We start from the raw sequence: 26,452 nt of genomic DNA on the forward strand, positions 1-26,452 counted from the left end.
TAGAGAAAGGGGCGGGCCCCCTTCTTCCCTGGACCTTGCAGCCCCATACCACGGCTTCAAGCCCAGTATACATTTAGCAGTTTGGCCTGTAATTGGCGATCCTATCCCGACTGCTCACTCAAAGGCACACAGCACAGCATGATGCCAATTGTCCTGCATTTTGACACCCCGTCCGTTTCAAAGGACCAACTCTCATTCAGCCCATTATGAACTGTGAAAGGGTTAGCTTGTCAGTGGTAGGCTGGGAGGCGTTGCCGCACAGGTGGGGTCCTGCACCTTGCAGATTCAGAAGCACCTTCAGCATTTGCGATGCAAACTGGGTTGAATAAGTGATTGAAACCAATTATTTTTGCAGTTTTATACAGCACGGACTTGGCCTGCAGATATTGGAGTGCTTCACAAAAGCAATGGCTACATTACACAAGGACACATTCCTGGGAGATTAAGTGATTTGCTCAGAATCACTGTTGATGTTGAGCCGATTGCTGTGACTCAAACCAGGTTCCCCAGCCAGCAGCTCTGGACTAATTCCACATTCTGTCTCCTCCTCTACCCCAGTGGCATAACGCAGACCCCCTCAGCCCCTGCGGGCCCCCCAAGCTGTAGGAGCGCCGCCTCAGCACAGTTATCTGGCCCGAGAGCTCCTGATTCGGGGCCCCTCGAATGTACATTGCAGGGGGCCCCCCTCAAGTTTCGTTACGCCACTGGAACTACCCCCTCTGAAGGAGGCAGAGACTGGGACAGGGTCTCTTGCTAGCCGTTCGGCTGCTTGAGAAATACTTGAACCAATGACCCCGCATGCACAGACCCAGCGCAATGTTACGGAGATGTTCATCTTTATTCAAGATTCCAGAGCCGAACATATTGACCCCTGCTCTCTGGAAATGCGCTTCAGGCCCGCCAGCAAAAGGTTTCATATATTAACCCGCCAGTACAAACGCTTACACCGAGAGCCGACAAAATTAAAGGTGAGACAAAACTTCTGCGGTAATACATTTTCAGCCATATTTGATCAAAACAGACTTTGCTTCAAAATAAATAGTCCTCAACGGTAAAGAGGACTGAACAAATAAAAAGACACCAAACCCACACTCAACCTTATCCTGGTAATAAAATATTCACCTCACCTCATATAAAAATGTATAATAAGATATCCGGATGGATTTGTGCCTCAGAAACAAAAGGTCTCCTTCGGGTCGTTTTACACGGAGTGAACTTGCACAAACGTAGCCCTGGCTTAAAAAGGTGACAGCCCTCGGTGACTGTTAAGCCTCGCAATGGCTGATGGGTAGTTTTAATCTAGATAATGTCTGGATAAAGTGTGCACTGGCACTTTATCTGTCAAAAGCATATTTTCTATGCACTGCGGTTAAGAGATAAAAGCGCACCTTTCTATTTGAAGGAGATGGTGAAATACTGAGCGCTGAACACGTGAAATCACTGCTATCTAAGTTCACGTCTGGGCCCTATCTTTGGGCGTGGGCTGTTGGCCCAGCCACCCCTCCACGCACTTGCTGCTTTGGATGACCGATAAACGTGGACTGTGTGGCTGGCCTGAAAAAGCAGCTCTCTCGGCTTGTACCCAACTCCAACAAGTCACATTTCGGCCAGTGTTTGTACTTCAAATGTGTGATTACACACTGTGGGCAGCACTCCTAGATGGAGTTAAGATATTCAGGCACAGTAAATCTATTCACACCTGCCAAGTCTACACAAAACGGCAATGGGCTTCCTTGTGGCGGCAGGGGAGGGACATGAGCCGAATTGGGGTCCAGCGCCCTCTTCCGATGTTCTCCGTTTGGTGATCACAAGTAGAGAGAAGGGCATGCATTACACCCAGGGTTACCACCAGGCATATAGAAGAGGCAAACTATGGAAAAGTAGTCTGCCACCGTCACAACAGAGGTTTTCGAACTGTGTGTGCAGCGGCAGCCCCACCCCACCCCAAAGTGAGGGACGGCTAATATTTCTCCTACTCAATTGTTCAAGGTCCCTAACTATTTTATAGGTACCTCAATCTTTCACATTTTACGCATTTCTGTGTCCTGGTATTCGTTCCGCATCCCATGCCTGCTTCTAGATAAATCGAAGTTCAGCGCAGCACAAGACGCGGGCAGTCCTACTAGACTTAGTACTGGAGGGCGACAGATTTTAGGAAATGTGCATCTTACAACAAGTTCCTATGCAAGCGGACAATCAATCAATCAACCAATTAATCAATCAGGTTTTATAAAGCACAGCAATTCACCCGTGAGGATCTCAAGGCGCTGGAGTTGCTATCTGCTTAGTGGTGATCTCTTCATTCAAACAGTCAGGTATTGAGCCCTTTCCAGAATTCCCTTAGAGATGCAGCATTCCTAAGGTGCACGGGAAGGTCGTTCCAGGGCTTTGGTCTTCAGGTGAGAGAAGGAGCATCCGCCGCTGTTGGCTTGGCAAAACCAGTGGGGGGGGGGGGGGGGGCGGGGGCAGGGGATGTGAAGAAGAGAAAGGAAGATCGCAGGTGTCTGGTTGGTTGGTGTAAGGTCATCCATCTGTTGATGAATGCTGGTCGTACGTTGTGCGGGGAAAGTGTGGGAGCAGTATGCCAAGGGGCTGTATACCTGTGAGTCAAATCAGGCCACTGCAGGAAGCCGTGCGTGGTCCAAGGTGGCGGCGGAAATTATCGAACCCGAAAGAGCTACGTCAGAAGGCGTAAACTCGACCTGCACCGGATCATTCACAGAAATGGAGGTACTAAAGTGCATCAAGGCCATAAGAACTGATGGCGCTCCAGGCCCAAATGGGATTCCGGCCCAGGTTCTGAAAACCGCCTCAGCCTTTTTTGCATCCAGACTCACCCCTTTATTTAACCATTCTTTTGCCACGGCAATGTTGCCATCCTCTTGGAAAGGTTCTATTCTATTCCCCATCCATAAAAAGGGGGACCACACGAACCCGGCCAATTATAGGCTTATAGCTCTCCTCGATATAGAAGCAAAGATATACGCCCGCCTTCTTCTCAGGGATCTGGAGGATTGGGTGGACAAGAACGGCATTCTTCCGCCCACACAGACCGGCTTTAGGGCCCATAGCTCCACTCTTGACAACATCTTAGCCCTTTCCTACCTCGCGAAGAAGGCCAATACGAGGAACAAACCGCCCCTGTTCTGCTGTTTCATAGACTACTCCACAGCCTTTGACCGAGTGAACAGGGGCCGGCTCTGGGCAAAACTTGACTCGTGGGGGCTACCACAGGCTCTGCTAAAAGCTATAAAAGCGCTCTATGAGGGCACCTGGGTCAAGGTGAAGCTAAGCCCCACAATAACAACTGAAAGAATTGAAACCAACTCGGGCCTCAAGCAGGGGTGCGTCTTGGCCCCCATGCTTTTCAACTTGTATACTGCGGACATGGGGACAGCTCTGAAAGATGCCAACTTAGCACCTCCAAAACTGGGGAGGCTCGTCTTGGGAACTCTCCAGTATGCAGACGACACGGTGATCATGGACCACACTAGGGTGGGGCTCCAAAGAGCCTTAAGCAGTTTGGCCCTATACAATAAGTCAAATGACTTACGGATCAACGTGAGCAAGACCAAAATCGTCATTTTTGGCAAATACCCCCTCAAAAAAGAAGCTTCATGGTCTCTGGGGGAGCACCGTATCGTCACTGCCCCATCCTACAACTATCTGGGCACCTGGGTCTCTGAGAGTGCCTCTGCAGTCAAACATCTGAAGGAGCTTAAACCTAAAATTAACAAAACCATTCTGTCGTTAAGACGCTTATGCCACCGCTTGGACAGTCCCTCAGCAGAACCAATGTTGACAGTGCTCCGGGCAAAACTGATCCCTGCCATTGCATATGGGCATATAGCCTACCCTGGTGCATTTGACAAAGTGGTAAACGCGGCCCAAGCGAAAGCCTATAAGATGGTGCTACAGGCCCCTAGATACGCAAGGAACACTAGATTAAGGCTAGAAATAGGCCTTAAGCGACCGGAGCTGGTATTACTGGGGGACCTTTTAAAACTCTATATTAGAGTATTGAAAGCACCAGAACATTCGCTAAAGCACTCCCTAAAATCAATCTTTGATGAGGTGGGCTCCCCCTGGTACTCAAAGGTAGGACAAGCTATTGCAGCATTGAAAATCGAAAGAAGGAGTTTGCCCCTGCACGAAATTCCTTTCTCAGCCTGGGCCCAAGTAGTTAAGCGCCAAGTCCGGATCATCTCCTTTGGACTTGACCTTGCATCTCTTCGGCAAAATCCACTAACTCAGGCCCTGGACAAATCATATATTCCAGGTAAACCCCAACCTTACCTGCAAGATCCAGTATCCACTTGCGCGAGAAAGAAAATTTTGTATTTTCGACTTTTGGCCCTCAGGATCATGGACTTCAACCCCAAATGGGCCCGTACGGATGGCACCCTGGCCTGTCGTCTATGCAATTACCGCAGAGAATCCTGGCTACACTTGCTGTGCTGCTGCACAAAGCTGGCCAATGATCGCCATTGCTTGCTGCTTGCTGCTTCCGATTTTACGGAATACGGACTATAGAACTTGCAGAGAGGCTTCGGACTGGTGCCTCTCAGTCTCCACGACCTGTTTGATAGCCAGAGTTGCGAAATTTATACACCAGGTAAAAATGGCACTCGACTCCCACTTAACGGCATTGTCTGTAAAGTAACTGGAAGCCTTCCGCCCCAGTTATCTAACCTGGGCTGGTTTAAAGACCCACGAAGAATCCATCTTTCGTCAACAGCCCTTGGTACATGAATTGACTCTACCGAACTTTCATGTGCCTCCCCTTATCAGTTGGGAAATACTGGTACAACCTATACATCACTCCTTTTAAAAGAACTCTGCTTTGGACAGCTAATCAGGACTAATATGTTAATATTTAACCCAAAGTGACTTTCACTTTTATGTGTGGATGGGACTTGTGAGGGGGTGAGTCGGGACGTTCATAAAGCTTCTTTTTTTTCTTTTATTTTATCTTATACTGTAAAGATTTTAAGTAATCATGCAGTTTATTATTAAAATTGTCAAATTACTGGTTACGTTGTGCGGGGCTTTCTTTGTATGCTTGGGTCAGCATCTTGAACTTGCATCTCTTCTGGATCGGGAGCCAGTGTAGCTTCTTGAGGTGAGGTTGATGAGAGTCCGTCTTGGGAGATCAAGTATGAGTCTTGCCACCAAGTTTTGTATTGTTTGTAGTCTATTCAGGAGGCATGCAGTGATTCTTACGTAGAAAGTGTTCCCGTAATCCAGCTCGCTACTGACGAGGGCCTGAGTGACGGTCCTTCTGGTGTTGATTGAGAGCCACCTGAAAATATTATGAAGGATGCATAGGGTGTGGAAGCAGGCATACGAGACTGGATGTAACTTTTTCTGCTTAGTTAACTTGCTATCCAAGATGATGCTGGTGTGGTGTTTCTGGGCAGGGGAAGGGCCGAGTTCAGCAGGCCACAAAGTGTCATATTCCATGGCGAGGTGTTTTTCCCAAAGATGAGGACTTCCTTCTTGTCCATGTTGAGCTCTAGTCTAATGTCCTTCATCCAGTCGGCGATGTTCATCATATTTCTTTAGAAGTAGGCTTTGGTGGTAGAGGGGTCTTCTGACAGCGAAAGGATAAGCCAAGTGTCATCGGCATAGCAGATGATGCGAAGTCTGTGCGATCTGACTGTGTTGGCCAGGGGGGTCATGTATGTGTTGAAGAGGGTAGGGCTGAGGGATGATCCTTGTGGGACACCGCAGATGATTTTCTTGGGTTCCGAGGTGAATGGTGGGAGATGGGTTCTATGGGTTTTTACAGTGAGGTATGAGGCGATCCATTTGAGGGCCTCTCCCTGGATTCTGTTTTGGTGGAGTCTGTTGATTAAGATGTGGTGGGAGACTGTATTGAAGGTGGCTGACAGTTCCAGGAGGAGAAGACTGCTGTTTCGCTTTGGTTCAGGCGGGCCCTGATGTCGTCTGTGGTTGCGATCAGGGCTGTCTCGGTGCTGTGGTTGGCTCAGAATCCGGATTGAGAGGGGTCCAGGAGGTTGTAGTGTTCCAGGTGTTCGGTGAGTGTCAGGGATGGGCGGAAACAGAAGTGAGGATGCCGTATGGGATATATAATGCGATATTTATTGACGGTATACAGTAACCCCAAGGTGAGGACGGGGAGTAACCTAAAGCAGTTTTTTAGTTGCACCAGCCCAGGAAAGGACCACTGCACAGTTCAACCGAGTTGGAAGGGGTGCGTAGATCTTCCAGTCACAGGAGTCCTCGTCACTTCAGGGGTTGTCTGGGCGGGTCCCAAAGTTCGACTAAAAAACAAACAAAAAAAAAAGAAAGCAAAAGCAGCGATCAGTATTTGTGCTCTACTCGGTACCCACAGCTTCCACCACACCACGTGAGGGACTGGCCAAAAGAGTGAGGGAAATAAACAAAGAAAGAAAAAAACAACCGAAAGGAAAATCACCCAGCTGGTCTTCCCCAGCAGGTTCACCAGAATTGCCCAAGGCAACAACACTCAAATCCGATATGGACGCCGGGGTTTTGGTACCATGCAATGAAGGGGTTCAAAGGAGTCACTGGGAAAGAATTCCTTTTCTGTCCCTCCCCCTTCCGCCTTACCTCTGCCCAGGCTACGTACCGCTAACTGCCGCAACTCTCCTGAGTTGCAGCAGCTCACTCGCTTCCTCTGGGATCCACCAGTCTTTGGAGCACTCCTCTGAGTTCTCCTGGTTTCCGTCTCCGTTGTCCTCTGTCGCCTCTGTGCTGTCCACTGATCTGGTCTCCTCGTTGTTCTCCAGTCCACCAGCTCTCTCTCTTCTCTTCCACTCTCTCTGGATTCCGAACGCTGACGGCCCTGTTTGGTCTTCTTCCTCTTTTATCCGCTAATCCGGTGTTCCCTCTCGTACACCTGATTGGGTATCCTGTGTTTCCGCTCCGCCCCTCCTCGGATCGACTGCTTCCGGGTCATTGTCTCCAGGCTGTGTGGTGAAGGGAAAGTTCCTCATTACTGGTGGAGACCCCTCCCTGTAATCGCGGTCTTCCTCCCGACTATAACATTAAGGGACCCATAAGGGGTTTACCGAGGGGACATCGGGTGTAGCAAGGGTTTTCACGGGTGCCTCCTCACATCCCCCTTCCCTAACTTTCTTGTTCCCAAGAAAAGGGCTATTTGGATATACTTGAATCTTGACAGTTGCCCATTAGTCAGCTCCTGGGCCTCCTCCCAAGAGATTAATAGTCCGTCTACCATCAATTGACCCCAGGTTGTTATCCCCGATTCTTTTAATGGATGAACCAAACAGTCCTTAGACCACTCTGGAGATCCAGGAGAGACCCAGATAGGTGCTAATCCACTATAGTAGTTAATGTTAAATTCCCTCCTGATTTTATGCCAAGTTATTGCAAAGCATTGCAGGGTCTTAAGCCGTACTTTTTTTTAAAGAAGTGTGGGTCACCATTATTATTATTATAATTAAATTTCTAAAGCGCTCAGCTACCCGTAGGTTTCCCGGCGCTAAAACCAAAAAGTGAGAGGGAAGAGTCAGAAGAGAACTGTTAGATGTCAAATAGCCAGGTTTTTATCTGTCCACGGAACCTGAGATAGTTAGGTTCAGTTCGTATCTGAAGAGGGAGAGAATTCCAGAGTGAGGGAGCCAGCCAAGCAAATGAGCGGCCACCCATTCTGGCTTTCTTGATTCTAGGAACCGACAGTAGGTTTTGATTAGAAGATCGAAGATTACGAGAGGGATGGTATGATTGTGCCAAGGGGTTGAGATAAGAGGGGGCTAAGCTGGAGTTTATTCTGTGGATGATGCAGAGGGCCTTGAATTTTGTCCGATTTTCAATTCGGAGCCAGTGCAAGGAACGAAGGGCATTGGAGGTAGGAGAAGTGTTAGGTAATTTGCAGAGAAGTCGCGCAGACATGTTTTGAACTGTCTGCAGCTTACGCGTCACCTCTTTACTGGCTCCCAGAAGAAGGATGTTCCCGTAGTCCAGTCTTGAAGTAATAAGAGCCTGGATCACTGTCTTCTGAGTATCCAAAGGAAGCATCCAAATGATTTTTCGCAACCACTTAATGATAGTGATGCAAGTGGATGATGTTTTAACCACATGGTTCTTCATAGACAGTTGATTATCGAAGGTGACGCCAAGGTTGCGAGCAGTTATAGATGGGGTGGGTAAAGGGCCCATTTGTGAAGGCAAATGCTGGGGTCCCCATAAGGTGGTGTTGGGACCGAACAGAAGAACCTCAGTTTTACCCCCATTTAGTTGTAGTTTGTTGTCCAACATCCAGGCTGCGATGTTACTCAGACCTGTACGGAGGGAGGAGGATTAGGAATGAGAGTCAGAGGAAAGGGAGTAGATGATCTGAGTATCATCGGCGTACGAGTAAACAGTGAGCCCAGCTTGCTCTGCAATAGCAGCCAAAGGTCTGACATACAAATTGAACAGCAAGGGGCTCAAGATGGAACCCTGCGGTACACCGTACGCCGATGTAAAGGTTTGAGAAACAGAGGACGAGGAGAAAACTTGAAAGGTGCGGTCTGAAAGAAAGCTAATAAACCAGTTGAGAGCTGTGCCGATGATACCAGATGATCTGAGGGCATTGATAAGGATGGCATGGGAAACCGTATCAAATGCGGCACTCAGATCAAGTAAAATGAGTGCCACGGTTTCACCCTTATCAACTCGGCCCCTGATGTTTTCCGAGACCCCTAACAGGGTGGATTCAGTCGAGAAGCCACGTCTGAACCCAGATTGAGATCGATGAAGTAGTCCACTAGCCTCAACATGTGTTGACAATTGAGAGTTGATGTGTTTTTCCATAATTTTGGAAAAAACTGGAAGAAGTGAGATTGGGCGAAAATTAGATGGGATACTAGGGTCTGCATTAGGCTTTTTTAGCAGGGGTACTATCATTGCATGTTTCCATGCAGCGGGTACTGAAGCTGTGTTAAGGGAGGTGTTAAGAAGATCCACAATCAGTGCAAGAGAAGAATGGTCTAGTTTGTTTAGTATGTGGGGAGGAAGGGGGTCCAGAGGAGAGCCGGACTTAATTTTGCGAATGATGTCAGAGAGAGTCGTGATGTCAAATGGGTCCCAAGTGTCGATCAGAGGAAAGGAAGGAGAACTGATGTCAAGATGAGTTCTGGAATCACAAGAGATCATGGGTACTAGGGGAGTGGAGGGAGTATATAGACCTGAAGTAGAAGACGAGTCCTCTAGTGTCAGCTGTTCAGTGAGTAAGATAGGGGTGGATGGGTAAGACAGCGAAGGGGAAGGGGTAGATTTCTCAAAATTGGAATAGATGGTATCTATTTTGGCTACAAAGAATTCGGCCAATGAATTACACTGCGCAGCATCTAGGCTAGGTTGTTTGGGTTGACACAGAGCGCCCGACAAACTCTGAACTACCTTAAAGAGAGTTTTAGGGCGATTTTTTGCTTCAAGAATGGTCATATTAACATGCTCAACTTCAGCAATTTTACATGAAGAGTGGTATTTGCATAAAGCGGCTTTATAAATTTGTTTTGAACAAGGATCGTATTTTAAGCGCCATTTACGTTCAAGATTTTTGCAGATGTTTTTTTCTCCTTTTAAGGCAGCTGTAAACCAGGGTGCGGGCGGATGGTGAAGATTATATTTTTGCATACGTTGGGGTAGGCAAGCATCTGCAGCCTTAGCTAGCCAGGCGTCAACAGCCTCAGCAGCTTCAGTACAATTATCTTCCCTGGAAGGTCTAGTGTTCTCAAGACAGAGATTGAATTCATTTATATCCAGTTTGTTCCAGTTTCTAGAAAGTCTGGATTCAGTTAATTTCGGGGGAATATTAGATTGGTGACCGATGGTAATAGTGAAAGTTACCAGGAAGTGGTCCGACCATAGGATCGGTAATGAGGCCTCACAATCAATAGTTTCTAAATTGGAAAGAATGGGGTCCAAAAGATGTCCTGCAATATGCGTAGGGCCTGTGTTATGTAGGGTGATGTTTAATGCAGCCAAGTCCTGTAAAAAATGTCTACTAATGGAGCAACAGGGGTCATTTAAGTGAAGGTTGAGGTCACCAAGAATTGAAAAATTGGTGGAGTTCTGGATGAAGGGCGCTATATACTCAGGGAGAGAGGTGGCCCAAGAACTCGCTGGTCCGGGGGGACGATATATGAGCAGTCCGAAAAAGGTAAAGTTGGGAGACCGCGAAAGCTTGAAGAGGCCTACCTCACAGTTAGGCACTACAATGCCTTCCCATTTGCAAGAATACCGTCGGTTATAGACTATAGCTATTCCTCCGCCATCTTTCAAGGCTCTGTTTTTGCCGACATAGGTGTAGTTGTCAGGGAGAGCCGCAGCAATATCTGGACCAGAATGATCTTTTAGCCATGTCTCCGTTAGGAATATAGCTGCAGGTTCCTCAGAGACAAGGAGGTCAAATATTTCCCTCTTGTGTTTCACTAGGGACCTGCAGTTTAGGCTGATCAATGTCCGAGTTGAGAGAATAACTGTGGGAGTGGATGTGGCACATGTAGGAGGAAAGTCTGATAGTGCAGTGTTAGTTAGGGAGGGGAGGGACGTAAGGGAAAGATGACAAGCTGGACAAAAGGAAGGGGCATGGAAAGGATTCAATATGGTGCAATAAGCGCCAGGTGGTGACCTAAACTTAAACAGAGTTTCCCTATAGTAAGTGTGTAACGTACCAGGGAGTGACGGGCCAAGGATCAAAGCCCCTAGTCCCGGCCTGTCGCGGACGGGCGCAGACGGGCTTGCCTTTGGCGCGCAAACGGCGCGCTTCCTGAAGTTACACATCTATATACGCCCGTGGGGGCGGGAGGGGGCGTGGCCTAAGAGTGGGCGTGGCCGCAGCCTCGGCGTCGGTGAAGGCGGGAGGAATACCCAGGTAGGTCGTGTGCCAGCGCAAAATAGCAACAGAATAAAGTTTGTTTAAAAACACAGACAAATGTAGTTAGTGCTTCTCCCGGCTATCCGCCTCAGGAGATTCGGTCTTCACGAAGCGCTAGCAATCAGCGCTTATGAAGCTAGGAGGGCGGGAGGGGGCGTGGCCTAAGAGTGGGCGTGGCCGCAGCCTCGGCAAAGGCGAAACCATATTGATGTACAAAATCATGCTCGCCCCCTTGCACATCAAATAGCTTAGCTTTAAACATTTTTCCGGTATCAGACCAGTCTGCTTTGCTTACATTTCCCTCCCTTAAACAGAAAAACCCAGGGGAATTAGATAAATCCGGCAGTCGTAGGCCCCTCTGGTCATATTGCCTTCTAAGCTTTTTCCAAGCAATTCTCGTACCTTTTGCAGCCCAGATAATGCTAGTAATCTTTGATTGGGCCTTTTTAAGCCATTCTTCTTTAAAGGTAATAGGGATATTCTGAAACAGAAAAGTGAACTTGGGGAGGATTGCCATCTTTACAAGATTTACTCTGCCATAAATAGTTAGAGGAAGGTGAGACCAGCTAAGTAGGAGTTTCCCCATTGCCTTATTGATCTTTTGGAAATTAGTTTCTGGAATTTGTTCTATCCTCTGAACAATTTTGATGCCTAAGTACCTCATTTCTTCCTTAACACAGCTCAGTTGCGAATTAATGTTCCATGTCATTACAACACTTTTATTTTAGTTAATCTCATAACCTGAGAGACACCCAAACCGTCATACCAAATCATACACTGCTGGTAATGCTGCATTAAGATCTGTGGTATATACCACTAAATCGTGGGCATAAAGTCCTACTTTTTCCTCCCACCCCTGGAATCTAAAGGGGAGTATGCTGTCATGCCCTCTTTTCTTTTCCGCTAGTGGTTCAATATACAAATTAAAAAGTAAGAGGGATAACGGACACCCTTGCCTGGTCCCCCTATAGATGTTAAACATGTTTGAGATGTTTCCATTCACCAAAACCCTAGCTGTGGGATTCTTATATACGAGTGCTATTGCCCTGCAGAAGTTCTCCCCTAGATTAGATAATCGCTAAATTTCCTGAAGGAAAGACCAATTGACCCGGTCGAAGGCCTTAGTCGCATCCACGGTAATAACTGCCAGTGGCACTTTGAATGTAGTTGCTATATCGATAGCACCAATTAAATTATAGGTTAATTCTTTGATCCTCCTACCACGCACAAAGCCCTTCTGATCTTCATATAAAAGTACTTTCAACACCACACTCAGCCTATCTGCTAAAATTTTAGTAAAAATCTTATAATCCGAGTTAAGCAATAAGATAGGCCTGTAGGAGTCGCAGCAATTAGGTGGTTTATCTATTTTAAGTATCAGAGTGACAATGGCATCATTCCAAGAAGGGGGGGGGGGGATCTCACTACCACATTAAAAAATCTCAGTTAACAGCCTGGCCATTACCGGGACTAGATATTTTTCCAACTTTTTATAAACTTCGACAGGAAGACCGTCGGGTCCTGCAGCCTTGTTTGATTTTCCTGTTTTAACAGCACTTCTAATTTCGGCTTCTGTGATTGGGCTATTAATTACTTCCCTTTGAGATTCAGACACTTTGAGGGGGGCTTCTTGACCCAGTCAATCTTCCACCTCCTCCCCAGTGTGGATAGATTTTCAGAATACACTTCCCCAAAATGATTTAATAAAGCCTCTTCTATGCCCTCTCTCGTCCTAGTTAGGCATCCCGTCCCACCACATTTTAGTTCTTTTTGCTTGGTCGTTTTTTACTTTCCATGCAAGTAGCTTGCCACAACCTTCTCAATAATTAAAGTGGGCCAGTTTACTCACTTGCCACCTTTCCTGCAGTCTTCTTTCCAATACGCCTACTAGCTCCATTTTAAGAGCCTCAATAGAAACTACCCCGGACTCCTGTACTTTCTCTTAATCTTGTATCTGTTGCTCAAGCCCCTTGATCTGATCTTCAATATTAGCTATTCGGCCCATCGTTGCTTATTTTTGTAAGATTAGATAGATGGTATTTTCACCCTTAAGAAGGCCTTATAAGCATCCCATACTATACCTATTGAGACACTATCTAAACCTCACTGATGGGATAGGTGCGGGACTTTCTAATGAATTAGAATCTTCAATAAAACCTGAAGGAACCCGTGGAAAAGAGGTGGCAAGACGGTACTGGATCTTAGTGGAGAGCTCGGATGGAGACTTTAAGCTACCAGTTACGCTGTGGGAGAAGAGCAAGCCGGGAGAGAAGTTGAAAGACCTGTGGCAAGTATCTTGTGATTTGTTATACTCCACGGTACGATCCGCAAATTTAAGGCGGAACCACCTTTTTTGTCTCCTCAGGGTCTATTGGACGCCATATAAATTGGCAAAATTTGTGAAGGGCGTCACGCTAAGGTGTCCTAAATGTGGGAAAGAAAAAGGTGATTACTAGTATATGTTCATGGATTGTCCGATGGTTCAAGGGTTTTGGTGGGTTGGGAGTAATACGATATCCCTAATACTTGGAGGGACGCTCCAGGTAAGCAAATCTCTGTTTTTTTGGGGGGCTCACAGATAACTATAAATCTTTGTCACAAAGCATAAAAAAACTGATATTCTATCCAAGTTTGCTTGCCCGCAGGGAAATCTGTAAGAATTGGATTAAAGCCAAGCCCCCGAATAAAGTAGAATTGCTGGCCTCAATAAAATACACTTTTCTGCTAGATAGAGCTTCTAAGCTTAAGTGTAATGAGTTCTGGCTTCCCTATGAGAACTGGGTAAATTCCTTTGCATATGTATAGTACGATGATTAGGCCTTTATACCATATTGCTTGATTGCTCTGGTGGTGGCCTCAGAGAGGGTCTGGTCGTTAAAAAAGGCTGCTACAAAATTATTCGAAAAGAGGGTCCAAGGGAATATATTTAAAGACCAAACAGAATTAAGTCCCCAGCCTAAACATCAAAAACACAAATGAAAAACTGCTGGTCTGAAAAAGAAAGGGATTAAGAAATAAGTTCAACTATAACAACTAGTCAGACTGATTTCATTAGGAGAGTCATTTCTGTGAGGATAGAATCCCATCACCCACTAAAGTTGCAAGCTTCATCATTTGGGATTCCACTGGGTAACAACCCTAGTGTATCTGTGTGCTACAACCTTCATGATTATCGAAGGGAGCTGGCAGAAAATACAGGGAATTGTATAAGGTGGTAGTTACAATGAACCCTAGATGAGTTTTCTCAAAGTTTGATCATTGGTGAGGGTTGCAGTGCAAAAAAAGTGTTTGTGCAAAAAAGTGGCGTTTTAAAATGGACTACTAAGATACTGAAATTTTTTAATAGGTACTATCTTAGTGTCAAGAATAACAAGCATTTACAATGCAATGGTGTCGGCATTGTTAAAGTTAGAGCTATTGGCATTGCTCATGACACTCTCAAATGCGAGACCTATTGCATTTGCACCCACACACACAGAGCCACCCATATACACAGAGCCACTCTGCATCAAACGTAAAATAAGATAAAGCTGGAGACAAGGTCGAGAGCATACGCACAAGACTCCTGTCCTTGGCTCCTGCGCAGCATCACACTCAGAAACTACAGCATCCATCACAGCCCCGGCTCAAACAAACTGCCAAACACTCCCAATGAAGAGCTCCGAAGAGCACACAGCCCTGGTCAAGGACAGGTCCAGCTAGCAGAGAGGCGACTCGAAGACCTAAGCGGTCTCGTGCATACACAAGCTGCATTAAAATAGCACAAAATTCGAATATTTGCTTTTTGGTGGTATTGGGACAGAAATTAGACCGCGGCAGGAACCAACATAAAAGGGCCCCCAAACCCTTAGCAAATCCGATCAGGAAAAAATGGCCCGCATTTGTACATTGGGGCAGTTTTGAACTTGTGAAGAGGAGCTGTATAGGAATTTTGCTAAGTATGGGGAACTGCATTCACGTGTGCTCGTTGCAGGCAATGTTTGTGGTGATGTTGAGCAAATCGACAATAGAACAGGCCCACAAACAGCCAAACACACGGCGCACATTCTGACCCGTCAGACCAGCTCCTCTGGCACTGCCAGATTGGCCTGTAGGCCAGTCCGACCCTGAATGTCTTGTCCGAATGCTGTCGGGTATGTTTGATCCCCTGCCGAGCCAAGCAGCATTCAAAGAATACCTGCCCTCCCTCTCCTTGGCATATCTATCTTGCAGGATCTGCTGATGCGCCTCGATTCGTAGGGGTTTGTCACAGCGCTCGTTATCCTGCCTGCCTGGGCCGCCCGTCCGCCTCTTTCACTTGCGGCTGCTCTTTTAGCAGACGCCGGTCCTATTGTGATATTTATCTGAATTCAAACAAGGCTAATTAAAAGAGCCGCTGACAGTTGCCGTGATCCGACTTTGACTGGCGCTTGATGGTCATTATGGGTAAATAATTAACCGGGCCTGCAAATGTAGCAGCTGCCAACCCAGGCTGCAGGAACGGCGATTGTGTCCAATTTAGGGATCCATCGACCGCCTTCCCCGCTCCCCGCAGATCTTCCTGGGAGAACTAATGCTCGCTGCTTCTGTGTATTGTGGTTTCAGCTGTTTCAGCTATAGCCCATAATTTCCCTCTTTAATATTTAACTTGGCGCATTATTAGGTCTTCACAGTTAACAACTCCATTTTGAGTAAGTTCTGCTCCTGTTTTGTACACAGTAAATAGGCAAACATATTTGAATGTCCTTTATGTGGCGTGCAATACTATTTGCGGAAGTGTTCATTTTGCAAACTAATTGCAACAAATAAAAACATCACGTTAGAATCGTACTCGGAACAGAACATGTCAACAAATACCCGGTGGCATGTTCAGTTATGTTTCTGGGTTTTCGGACACGGGAAACACTAAAAACCGAGTCTGGAATGTTGGTCGTCGCCCCGGAAGCTTGTTAAGCATATTGACGCGGCGTTTTATCAGGATAGAGAAATGGCGGTGCCTGTCGCTACACTGCAATCCGGGGAGGCCTGTCACTTCATCACGAGCGGTGCCTTGTCAATTACAGCAAGCTGTATGCTTTAAGCACGCTCACCTCGTTTACATGGGAACGAGTGGGGAGGGAGGGGTTGGGGGGGGGGGGGGAAGCTGAAGCGGCAGAGCAGAAGCGGACACTGTATTTTTCTTCTAGTAAGAAGGAAAAGACAGAGTCCTGTTACTGCTCTGCCGCCCGTGAAACATGTGAAATGCAAGCAGGAACAACATTGTTACCTTAACGCTTGTACTCACCGGACTTGAAACGCCGATCCAGCAGCAAGGAAGAGGCGACCCCACGTCCGCTCCGACCGCGCACAAAATGGACGAATCTTCCGACGCAAAAAACAAAACAAACAAACACGCCCACCACGTGTAAAAGGAGCTGAAAGGGGCGGGGCTTCAAAAAAGCAAAAGAATCGAAAAAACACGGCCACGAATCCAAAAAAGACGGGGCTTGTTTGGAGAGACAAAGCTCTTCTCCAATGGCTGACCAGCATTTAAGAGGCCAGCCAATGGAGAAGAGGGAAAAAAAGGGGCGGGTTAAAGCCCCACTCCTGAAAACGTTAAATCTCGCGAGCGAGACTGCGCAAGCGCAGCCTTCGCTAGCCGAGACCTAAACACAGTGCGTATACAGTTTTAAACAAATAACTGCACGAAGGCCATAAAAAATGGCAGGTCTACATGTTTCAGCTTAAGGGTATTTTGTCCCTAGCTTTCGTCAGGATCTTAGAAGGATGGAACGCTACTGCAACAACTGTGCTTATGTGCAAAAGCTAACAAAAAAACAGACAAGAATACTGGTTGGCTAGATACAACCTGTCTTGCTCCTGTATGTATAAATTGGAATGACTATCACAGGAGTAGTAGCTGCAATCCTGCAATTAAGACAGAAAAACAAGAAATAATAAAACCTCCTAAAAACGTTCTCAGTATTGTTGTTGTGAGAAAAACTTCATCTTAATCGTACATTTATTGTATTTAATAATGTGTATCTATATCCTTTATCCACTGGTATAAACTATCAAAACAATTTTATAATGCAAGTTACTGCACTTACCCGGCTTTATGCGGGTGTGCTCCTCACCTCACCTGGCATCCGCTAAGGGTAGGAGGCACCGCTCTATATATAGGGTATAAACATAACAATTGTATCAGAGTCTGTAATGTACTCTGAAATTATGGTTATCCTTTACACATTTAAATGTCCGCCCTACAATATGATTACCAAGGCTTATTCACAACGAACTCCTAATCACTGTATTGGATACTGGTAATCACGATGTTTATCTACAGGATCAGATTTGCTTGAGCCTTACAAGTCGTCAGTTTCCTAAATAAAAATGTCTTTGCCTTAAAAAGCCAACTCTATATCAGTTTGTTGACTTATGCCTTTATTATTCAATGGAGAAGCCTGATGTGGCTCTCACCAAAAGTTTATTCACACGTACATTCATACAGATCTACAGAGCTGACAGTATCTCTTGTAGAGAAGGGAACGTCAATCACGGGTAGGGGTTTCAGGGGTACCCGGGGCGGTGTGTAGCGACTGGATTTTTGGCAGATCGCAATATTTCCTGACTTGCTGATAAATACCCGGCCAATAAAACCGTTCCAATATGGCTTTCTCGGTCTTCTCTCCCCCAAAAATGCCCTCCCAACAGATGGCTATGGGCCAGGTATAGAACTTTCTCCCTGAAAGGAAATGGTACCAGTACCTGTGTAGACAGAGATGTCCCCCCCCTTTCTATATAAAAACCCCTTTTGGACAAATAATTGGGGGAAGTACTTGTACAGGGTCCTCTTGCTCGGTAGCTTGCCTCCAGGCATCCTGTAGGGGGTTATCCTCTCGCTGTGCCGAACAGAAATTCCTGTCATGTTCCCAAAGAGAGGGGGTTGTATGGGTTAGGAGGGTGGGTTTCCAGTCTTTCTTTTCCTTCCTCCTTTGCGGTCTACTCTTCCTATCTTTTCCCCTGCTCCAACCAGGATCTGCAACTTGGGAAAAAGGAGCCTCTTCTCTCCACTCGGCCCCTTCCTTCCAGGTGTGATGGAGTAAGGCATGTACATGGGCACAGTCTGTCCCTAACACCACGGGTTCGGGTAGGTGGGGGATGAGGCCCACCTTCATATTCACAGGGGTTTGGGCTGGCTGGTGTTGCATAGATACATCAGTCATGGGATAGGTTTTACTGTCTCCATGAATACACTGGATGGTGACTACCCCCGTGGTGGCTGGCGCCCCCCTGGGAAAACCTGAGGTCTCATAACACTCTGGCGACATCCCGTGTCAACCAGGGCATTCCTCGGTTCTCAGTTAATGGCTACTTGTCGATGAAAAGGACGGGTATCCTCCCCCAGGGAACGATACAAGACCTGAGTGTATTCAACCTTCATAGGCTCTTCCTTTTGAGGACACACTCGCGCAATATGCCCAAAAGCACCACAGTGAAAGCATTGGGGTCCCGAGGGAACAGGAAACCCCGGAGTTGGGTTATAGGGTTTGGTACTATGGTCACTGTTTCTGGCCATCAGGGGTCGTGAGGCGGTCTGGGAGTTCTTAGGGGGTGGTTCCTGGGTTGCCCCAAATTCCCCTCTTCCTTGCCCTTCTGCAGCTCCTGAGCCCTAAAGAAAGCTGCCGCAATCTCAACGGCTTTGTCCAATGATGGAACCGCGTGCTGGCGAACCCATCTTTGTATCGGAAGGTGAAGCGACGTGAGAAACTGTTCGAGATAGATCTTCTCTAGTATGACTTCTTTAGTGGAGGTCAATGGTTTCAGCCACCTGTCGGCTGCATCCTTTATTCGATAACACAGAGCTCTAGGGTTCTCTTGTGGTCCTTCCCTGATATGCCGTAATTTCAAACTGTAGGTCTCATCGTCAATACCCATACGTTCGAGTATACACCTTTTAATGTCCGGATAGGGGGTGTTTCCCATGGGATTTGTGGCCTAATAGGCTGCTTGGAGATCCCTGTGAGTAGGGGTCCTAAATACTGCCCCCACCTGTCCTCTGTCCATAGGGCGGCTCTGGCCATTCTCTCAAAGTTTGAGAGGAAGAAATCCGGGTCCTCTCCTTGTACATAATTTTGGACCACCACAGATGGGGTTGTCCGAGCACCTCAGCCAGTTTCCCCATAGTGGTCTCCTGTGTTTGGCCCTGCCCCGTAAGGGTCTTGTGCAAGGTTTCCCTCTCAGCTGTCTCTAGAAACTTGGCCATGATCTTCTCAAGTCTCTCCTGTCCTTCCGCCATCTTGCTAACATCGGCCTTCATTTCCTCCAATCCCACTTCTGACACCACCTGTCGGAGGGATGGGCGGAAACAGAAGTGAGTAGGCCGTATGTGATCTATAATGCGATATTTATTGACGGTATACAGTAACCCCAAGGTCAGGATGGGGAGTAAACAAAAGCAGTTCTTTAGTTGCACCAGCCCAGCAAGGGACCACTGCACAGTTCAATCGAGTTGGAAGGGGTCCGTAGGTCTTCCAGTCACAGGAGTCCTCATCACTTCAGGGGTGGTCTGGTCGGGTCCCAAAGTTCGACTCAAAAACAAAAAAAAAGAAAGCAAAAGCAGCGGTCAGTACTTGTGCTCTACTCTGTACCCACAGCTTCCACCACACCATGTGAGGGACTGGCCAAAGGAGTGAGGGAAATAAAGAAAGAAGAAAACAACCAAAAGGAAAATCACCCAGCCGGTCTTCCCCAGCAGGTTGACCAGAACTGCCCCAGTCTCCAACACTCAAATCCGATATGGACGCTGGGGTTTTGGTACCATGCAATGAAGGGGTTCAAAGGAGTCGCTGGGAAAGAATTCCTTTTCTGTCCCTCCCCCTTCTGCCTTACCTCTGCCCATGCTACGTACCGCTTGCTGCCGCAACTCTCCTGAGTTGCGGCAGCTCTCTCGCTTCCTCCGGGATCCACCAGTCTTCGGACTACTCCTCTGAGTTCTCCTGGTTTCCGTTTCTGTTGTCCTCCAATGTCGCCTCTGCGCTGTCCTCCGATCTCATCTCCTCGTCGTTCTCCAGTTCACCAGCTCTCTCTTCTCTTCCGCTATCTCTGGACTCCAAACGCCGACGACCCCATTTCGTCTTCTTCCTCTTTTATCCGTTAATCCGGTGTTCCATCACGTACACCTGATTGGGTATCCCGTGTTTCCACTCCGCCCATCCTCGGATCCACCGCTTCCGGGTGATTGTCTCCGGGCTGTGAGGTGAAGGGAAAGTTCCTCGTTGCTGGCGGAGACCCCTCCCTGTAATCGCTGTCTCCCTCCCGACTATAACGGTAAGGGACCCAAAAAGGGTTTAGCTAGGGTTTTCACGGGTGCTTCCTCACAGTGAGTTGCTGGTTGATTGCCTTTTTGAGAACCTTCGCCGGAAAGGGAAGCAGGGAGATGGGCAGGTAGTTCTTCAGATTGATGGGTCAGCGGATGGTTTCTTCAGGAGGTGCCTCACTTCATCGTGTTTCCAGTACTCAGGGAAGGAGGTCACGGTGATAGAGGCGTTCAGGACTTTCTTGAGCTCGTGGTCAATTGCCTTGTTCCAGAGGTTGAAGATGTGGTGGGGACATGGCTCCGTGGGTGCTCCCGAGTGTAAAGAGTTCAGGATGAAGATTGTGGCTTTAATTGTGAGAGGGTCCCAAACAGGTGAGCAGGTGTTTGGGGTTTGTGGGTGTGAGTAGGCTGATGTTGTCGGCGCCAGCAGGTTTGGGGTTTACATTCTCGTAGATGGCTGAGATCTTGTCGTGGAGAAAGTCCACCAGGGTTCGTCAGTTCTTGGGAGGGGACAATGTGATTCACGGTGGCTGCAGGGTTGGAGAAGTCCTTCACCTTGCTGTGGTTTGTGCTGGTGGTCTGCTAAAGCGTTTGTCTTTATTCCCTTTAGAACACTCTTATTTTGCTGGAGGGCTAACTTAAAAATGTACATTTATTTCAGTCAACCAGAAAGGCACTTTTTCATTGCCTTGCATGGGACACAGCTGAATATGACATTGTTCTGTACTGCAGATACCCTTGGTGACTACAGTAGAAACTTCCTTACCCCAGAGACGTTTTTAAGCTATGGGCAAAGAGGGCAATTGCCCAGGGCCCCCAGGAAAAGTAAACTTTCTTTCACTCTAGCTCACCTCTGTCCATTTCTATAAATCAGCCACCCTCCTCTGCCTAAATCTATTTTCGACACTGTCCCTCTTTGCCCAGTGTAATGTTAACAGTTTTTAGAAAGACATATTTCAGCTGGTTTTGAGTAGATCCAGTTTCTGAAAATGTGTTTGACATCATGCAGACTTCAATTACCAGATATTGGTAATAACATTCTAAGTTGTTACAAACAGGGGGTCCCAAAATAGGTCTTGCTAGGGCCCCAAAAATCCTTAAGGTGACACTGGCATAGTCACCACCCATAGCTGGACAAAAGGTGAGGCAGTTTTGCCCTTGCGAACCACAACTACCATTATTCAGTCCTACATCGCCATTTAGTAAATGTGTGTTTTTAAATTGCGGATCGCTAGCATGAAAGTGCTAGTCATACGCATCCACCAGAAGTGCCACGTATTGCACTGTGGAACACCTGAAGTGCCACGTATTGCACTGCAGAATGCCTGAAGAGCCACGTATTGCACTGTGGAATGCCTGAAGAGCCATGGATTTCACTGTGGAACACTTGAAATGGACAGAGTCTCTTCATGAAATAGGAGGATGGCGGGCCACTAGCAAGTGAGGATCTGCACACAACCTGAAAAGCATGTGCCATCAAGTTAGTGCTGGTGTGCATTGTTGCTGGCGGCAGGCTGCGTTTACCTGGCAGGCTATAAAGTGTTACTGCTCATATCTGGATTCTCAGGGAACCTCCTACGAGGAGTCCTGATGCGGTCAGGCTTTTGCGAGATTTACTTTCTGTGATTTTGTGATGGGGCTTTTCGGCTAAGGCGTTACCTTGTAGCGTTATTTTTGCGCGGCGCAGGTGGTGAACCAGGAACATAGCCCGGGTTACTGTGGGTTTGATATGACCGAGCAACTAAAGCAGCCTTTCCTGGCATTCAAACAGCTGGTGGATGACAGGTATGGTTGTAGGGATATCAATGGAAGATTGCAGGTGTTTTGTTCAGCAAACATAAAAGTTGGACAAATCCAGGAGATCGCATATCCTGCATAAGAGCATGCAGGTGTTCAAACTAGTGTTCAAGGGCGTCACCATTTGAATAAAAATAAAAATAAGAATGCCGGAATTTAAAAACATTAAATATAGTAAGAGTTATTTGATCTCTACTTGGGGAATCCATTGTGTCATTTGCTTTTTCTTTTCACGTTTTTGGGCATCGAGTCATAGCTCAGCAAAGGACACTGCAATGCAGCTAAAAAGTATTTTTTGGGATGATAAATATCCTTATGTATTCCTGCTGAGCTGGCAGCACAACTCTATGCTAGTAAGTAGGGTTAGTGTTCTGTTTTACTAGTGCACACTGGTTTAGCTACTACCTTACAAAAGGGTTATCTTCCCCAATGATACTTTTGTAAATATCGGGGAATGGTGCATTTTTTAATTTCAATACATTTTATTGATTTTTACAAAAACAATACCAGGGAAACAAGGCAAAACAAAGAAATAACATACAATAAAGCTCTCGTCATTAGTCAGAAAGGATAGAAGGCAATTGTTTTGATAATGCTATTTGGCACTGGCACTTGCAAATGATACAGTTGAGAAGGCAGAAAAAAAACATAGCAAAACAGATGGTTGAGCTACCTCATATCGAGAAGTTACCATCAAGTCATTGGATATCTCTAGGTAGTATCAGCGGTGATCAAGAGTGCCATTTGTGATCATATATAACATATTATAGAACACCTCCAGAACATATGTTCTATCCTCCTATAGCTGTATAAAGAAAGTTAAGTAAACAACCTAAAATAAATAGATGGGTAAATAAGTAAGTAAATAAAAATTAGAGGGAACCAACTCAGGGTCAAGGGGTACTCACACTGATTGTATATAGTCCATAACTCTTCATCATATTGGCGGTTTGGTAGGGTGGCTCTAGTTCAATCCTTGCTGTGAGACTTGTTGGCTCTTTTGAGCTAGCTAGCAATATGGATTTCAAGGGGGGTTAAAACCCATAGAGGCGGCGTCAAGAGATTTCCACATTTTCCTGTGTTTTGGTTTCCATGGGGAGACTTTTAGGGCGATATTATCCATGCCCCTCATAAAGGTTACCCATTCTTGCCATTTTTTGTATGAAATTTTATCAAAACATTTCAAGTTACACAGGACTATTTTACATGCCAAGGTCAGCATGAAGTCAAGCAACAAGCGGTCATCATCCCCCTTTAGTTCCGGGTCCTGGAAACCAACTAAGATATACAATATCTCTTTAACTGGGGAGATGTTGAATGTCTGGGAGATGTATTCGAAAACCTTATTCCAAAAGTTTTTTAACAGCGGACAAAGAGAAGCATATGTGGCAAGTCACCTGTTTGAGAGTTGCAATTCCAACAATGTGGAGACTGGTTTAGTTTAAGCCTATATCGTCTGGCTGGGGTCCAGGAGCTCCTGTTTATGATCATGTATTTTGTCTGAGAAAGTATGGGGGATATGTTGTGTTTAAAAGGCATCCTATGGACTTGTTCCCATTCTAGTTTAATTGCTTTACTGTTCGGTTCAGAATCCCAATTTTCCTCATTAGACGTATGGACCTTGCGGGGCTCAGGGAGTAAGGACTTGTAGATTCTTGAGACCATGTGACCGGTGTTAAACAATTTGGTAGGGAGTGAGGGGGGAGAAGGGTGAGTGGCCAGTTTAGAAATCTGTACCTTAAGTTTCAGAAAGTTATACAAGTCTATATCAGTTAGTGCTCTCTCTCTGAGGACAGTGAATGGAATGGGAGAAGTATTCTCAGAGAGGTCCTTGATGAAGTTGATGCCTTTTTATGACCAGTCTTTCCAGTATAATGGGTTTCTGTCTATTCTTATTATGGGATTGTGCCAAATCACTAAAGTATTTGAAGCAACAATTTTTGTATTGATAGTGTGTCAAGATGTGCTAGAGCTTCCTTAGTGTTCAGTATGATATACTTAGTGTTCTCACATGGAGACCTGTATAGTCATGATTGCTGGGAGTGGGATATCATTAATCAGATTTAATTCTACGTCTAGCCATTGGGGGTCTGTACTCAAGCTTATCCATGAATCATGCAGCTCCCTGTTTGCAGAGGTAAGCCGTTTGGTAGTTCTTAAAATGGTGCATTTTACAGCACAATGGGCTAGTAACAGATTACAATTGATATGGCTTAAATACCAATCTAAACAGAGTGTCTGGAACGTTACCCCAAGAAGTTTGGGACATTTTGTGTAGAAACAAAGTGTTTTACAGTATACCAGGGTAAAAGTTGTAGCCAGAACTGATACAACTCAAACACGACTTTCACTAGGAGTTATGTTCCCTCCCCCAACCCTCACATTCTCCCCCTCCCAATAAATCTATTGTGAATTTTGGGGGACATAGTGCATTTTAAAACACATTAGTCCAACACTATTGGTCAGAACTGAATGTGTCTTAAGGACCACTTCAAAAAGTGCTCAGGGGATCTTTAAGAGGAAACTATTTTAAAACAGGGTCTTTTAAAAGGAGGGCAAAATGACCCATTTCAAACACATTTGCTGGATATAGTAATGATTAGAACTATAACTTTAATATTAGTATATACCTGCAAGGCTTGTTCTTTGTGCTGAATAGAAATTCAAAATTAACAGAGTTTTAATAGCCTTGCAGACAAAGTTCATATGCAAGCGGGAATGCTGAGCTCGATTTAGCCCAGCGCAAATCTAAAGCAGCTTTTCTTGGCAGAAAGGCTGTGAATGGCATCATATCTGCCCTATGCTCAGCACCATGGAACACTGCTCAGTCCTTACACCCATATACAAATACTGTGTGGGATGAAGGAGCAACGTCCCGTAATGGTGCAGCAACTGTCAGGACAGGTCCTGCTCATCTAGCTCTTCTCTACAGTGACTTGTCTGCTCTGCAATCAGAGATGCTCCCGTCCTAGAGAGTGCACGCTGAATGTTTCTACTGCACAGCTGGCAACACATCTCCACATACAGTAAAAACAATGTTTTGGTTTATTACAGCTTCATTGCAAGGGTGTGTTTTAGGGGGGGGGGGGGTTATCATGGGTGTCGGAGGCGGGCTTAGTATATGGTGCACACTTATTTAAGTGAAGCACCTTGCTCTAATCGAGAAAACTGATGATTTTAGTGGTCTTAGACAACCATAGAAAGCTCTCTAAGTGGTAAGTGTGGAGAGCAGCCTTCCGGCCTAGTCCAGGAGTGTTAGGCAGCCTATTTTACCAGATCTTATCATGTAGTGTAGGTTAAAAGAAAAAGAAACAGAGTGTAGTTATAAAAATATGTCTGTTTATTACACAACACTCATTAACACATTGGTATATCTCCTACCTGGAGATATCATCACAAATACAAAAGAATACTTCAATTGTAAGAGGCAAGTAAGCACAATACACAGTGGTCTCCATGGGGAGACCAAACCATAAACTAAGAAAGTGGAATGCTGTTAGACCTGGTACCATTGGCGTGAGACTCCCTTCCATTTTGTTTTACTGATTGCCTCCTCTGTTTTTGATAAGTTTTGCTGGTTTAGATGCTTTGGGCACTGTGCCACTGCTATTCAGTGCCACAGTGCAAGTGCTCCTTATGTTAAATTGATGTATTGATTAGTGACTCCATGATTGGCTTATTTTGATTTACTTGTCAGACCTTAGTATATTGCACCATTTATGCCCAGGGCCTGTAAATCAAATGCTGCTGATGGGCTTGCAGCACTGATTGTGCCACCCACAGAAGCAGCCTGCAAAGTGTGTCTCAGGCCTGCCATTGCAGAGCCTGTGTGCAGTCTAGTACTGCCATGTTGACTTGGTAAGTGCACCCACTTACCAGTCCCTAAACCTTCCCTTTTCCACATATCAGACACCCCTAAGGTAGGCCCAAGCGCAGGGTGCATTGTATGTAAAAGGTAAGACATGCCCTGATGTGTGTGGCATGTCCTGATAGTGAATTAAAGCCATTTTCGTTTTTCACTATTGCGAGGCTACCTGTCCTCATAGGCCAGAATGGGCAGTTTGATTATAATACCTTATAATCCTAACTGACCCAGGGAACATGGTAGAAATTCGAGTTTAGAATGCCTGAACTCAGAATGATGAAATACATCTTTTAGTGAAGTTGTTTTCAACATTCTGTGTTTGAAAATACCACTTTTAGAAAGTAGGTATTTTCTTATCTAACCATCCAGCCTGCCTCTGCTAGCTTGTGTATTGTATGTCTGGTTTGTGAGTGACAGGAGCTGGGGACACTCCAGGAGACAGGGTGAGTCAGCACAGGGCTGAATAGACCTATTTGCATGTAGAGTGGTGGGAGGAGTAGCACCTGGGCCTGAATAGGGCTGTGCCTGCCTTCCACAATGCTGGCTCCACCTCCTGTGGTGTGTCTGAAGACCCTGGCCCACAATGACAAAGGAGGAAGGTGTGCACTGGAAGAATGCACCCAGAACTGGTTTGAACTAG

The 26,452-nt window shown here is 46.2% G+C and overlaps 1 protein-coding gene across 4 annotated transcripts in view; it reads right to left on the reverse strand.

The window, feature by feature from the left end:
* BPNT1 (3'(2'), 5'-bisphosphate nucleotidase 1) overlaps positions 1-26,452 on the reverse strand; it is a 217,449-nt gene that overhangs the window by 155,459 nt on the left and 35,538 nt on the right. Inside the window, exon 2 of one of the 4 annotated variants that reach the window (XM_085612948.1) lies at positions 16,942-17,004. The exons of 2 other annotated variants lie outside the window; for them this stretch is intronic. The gene's annotated coding sequence lies outside the window, so the exon portion shown is untranslated. Of the gene's footprint in view, positions 1-1,127; positions 1,281-16,941; positions 17,005-26,452 lie in introns of those variants that run through there. One more of the 4 variants, XM_085612946.1, reaches the window with a different exon arrangement.

This window comes from Triturus cristatus, chromosome 6 (genome assembly GCF_964204655.1).
Source record: "Triturus cristatus chromosome 6, aTriCri1.1, whole genome shotgun sequence".
Lineage (NCBI taxonomy): Eukaryota > Metazoa > Chordata > Amphibia > Caudata > Salamandridae > Triturus > Triturus cristatus.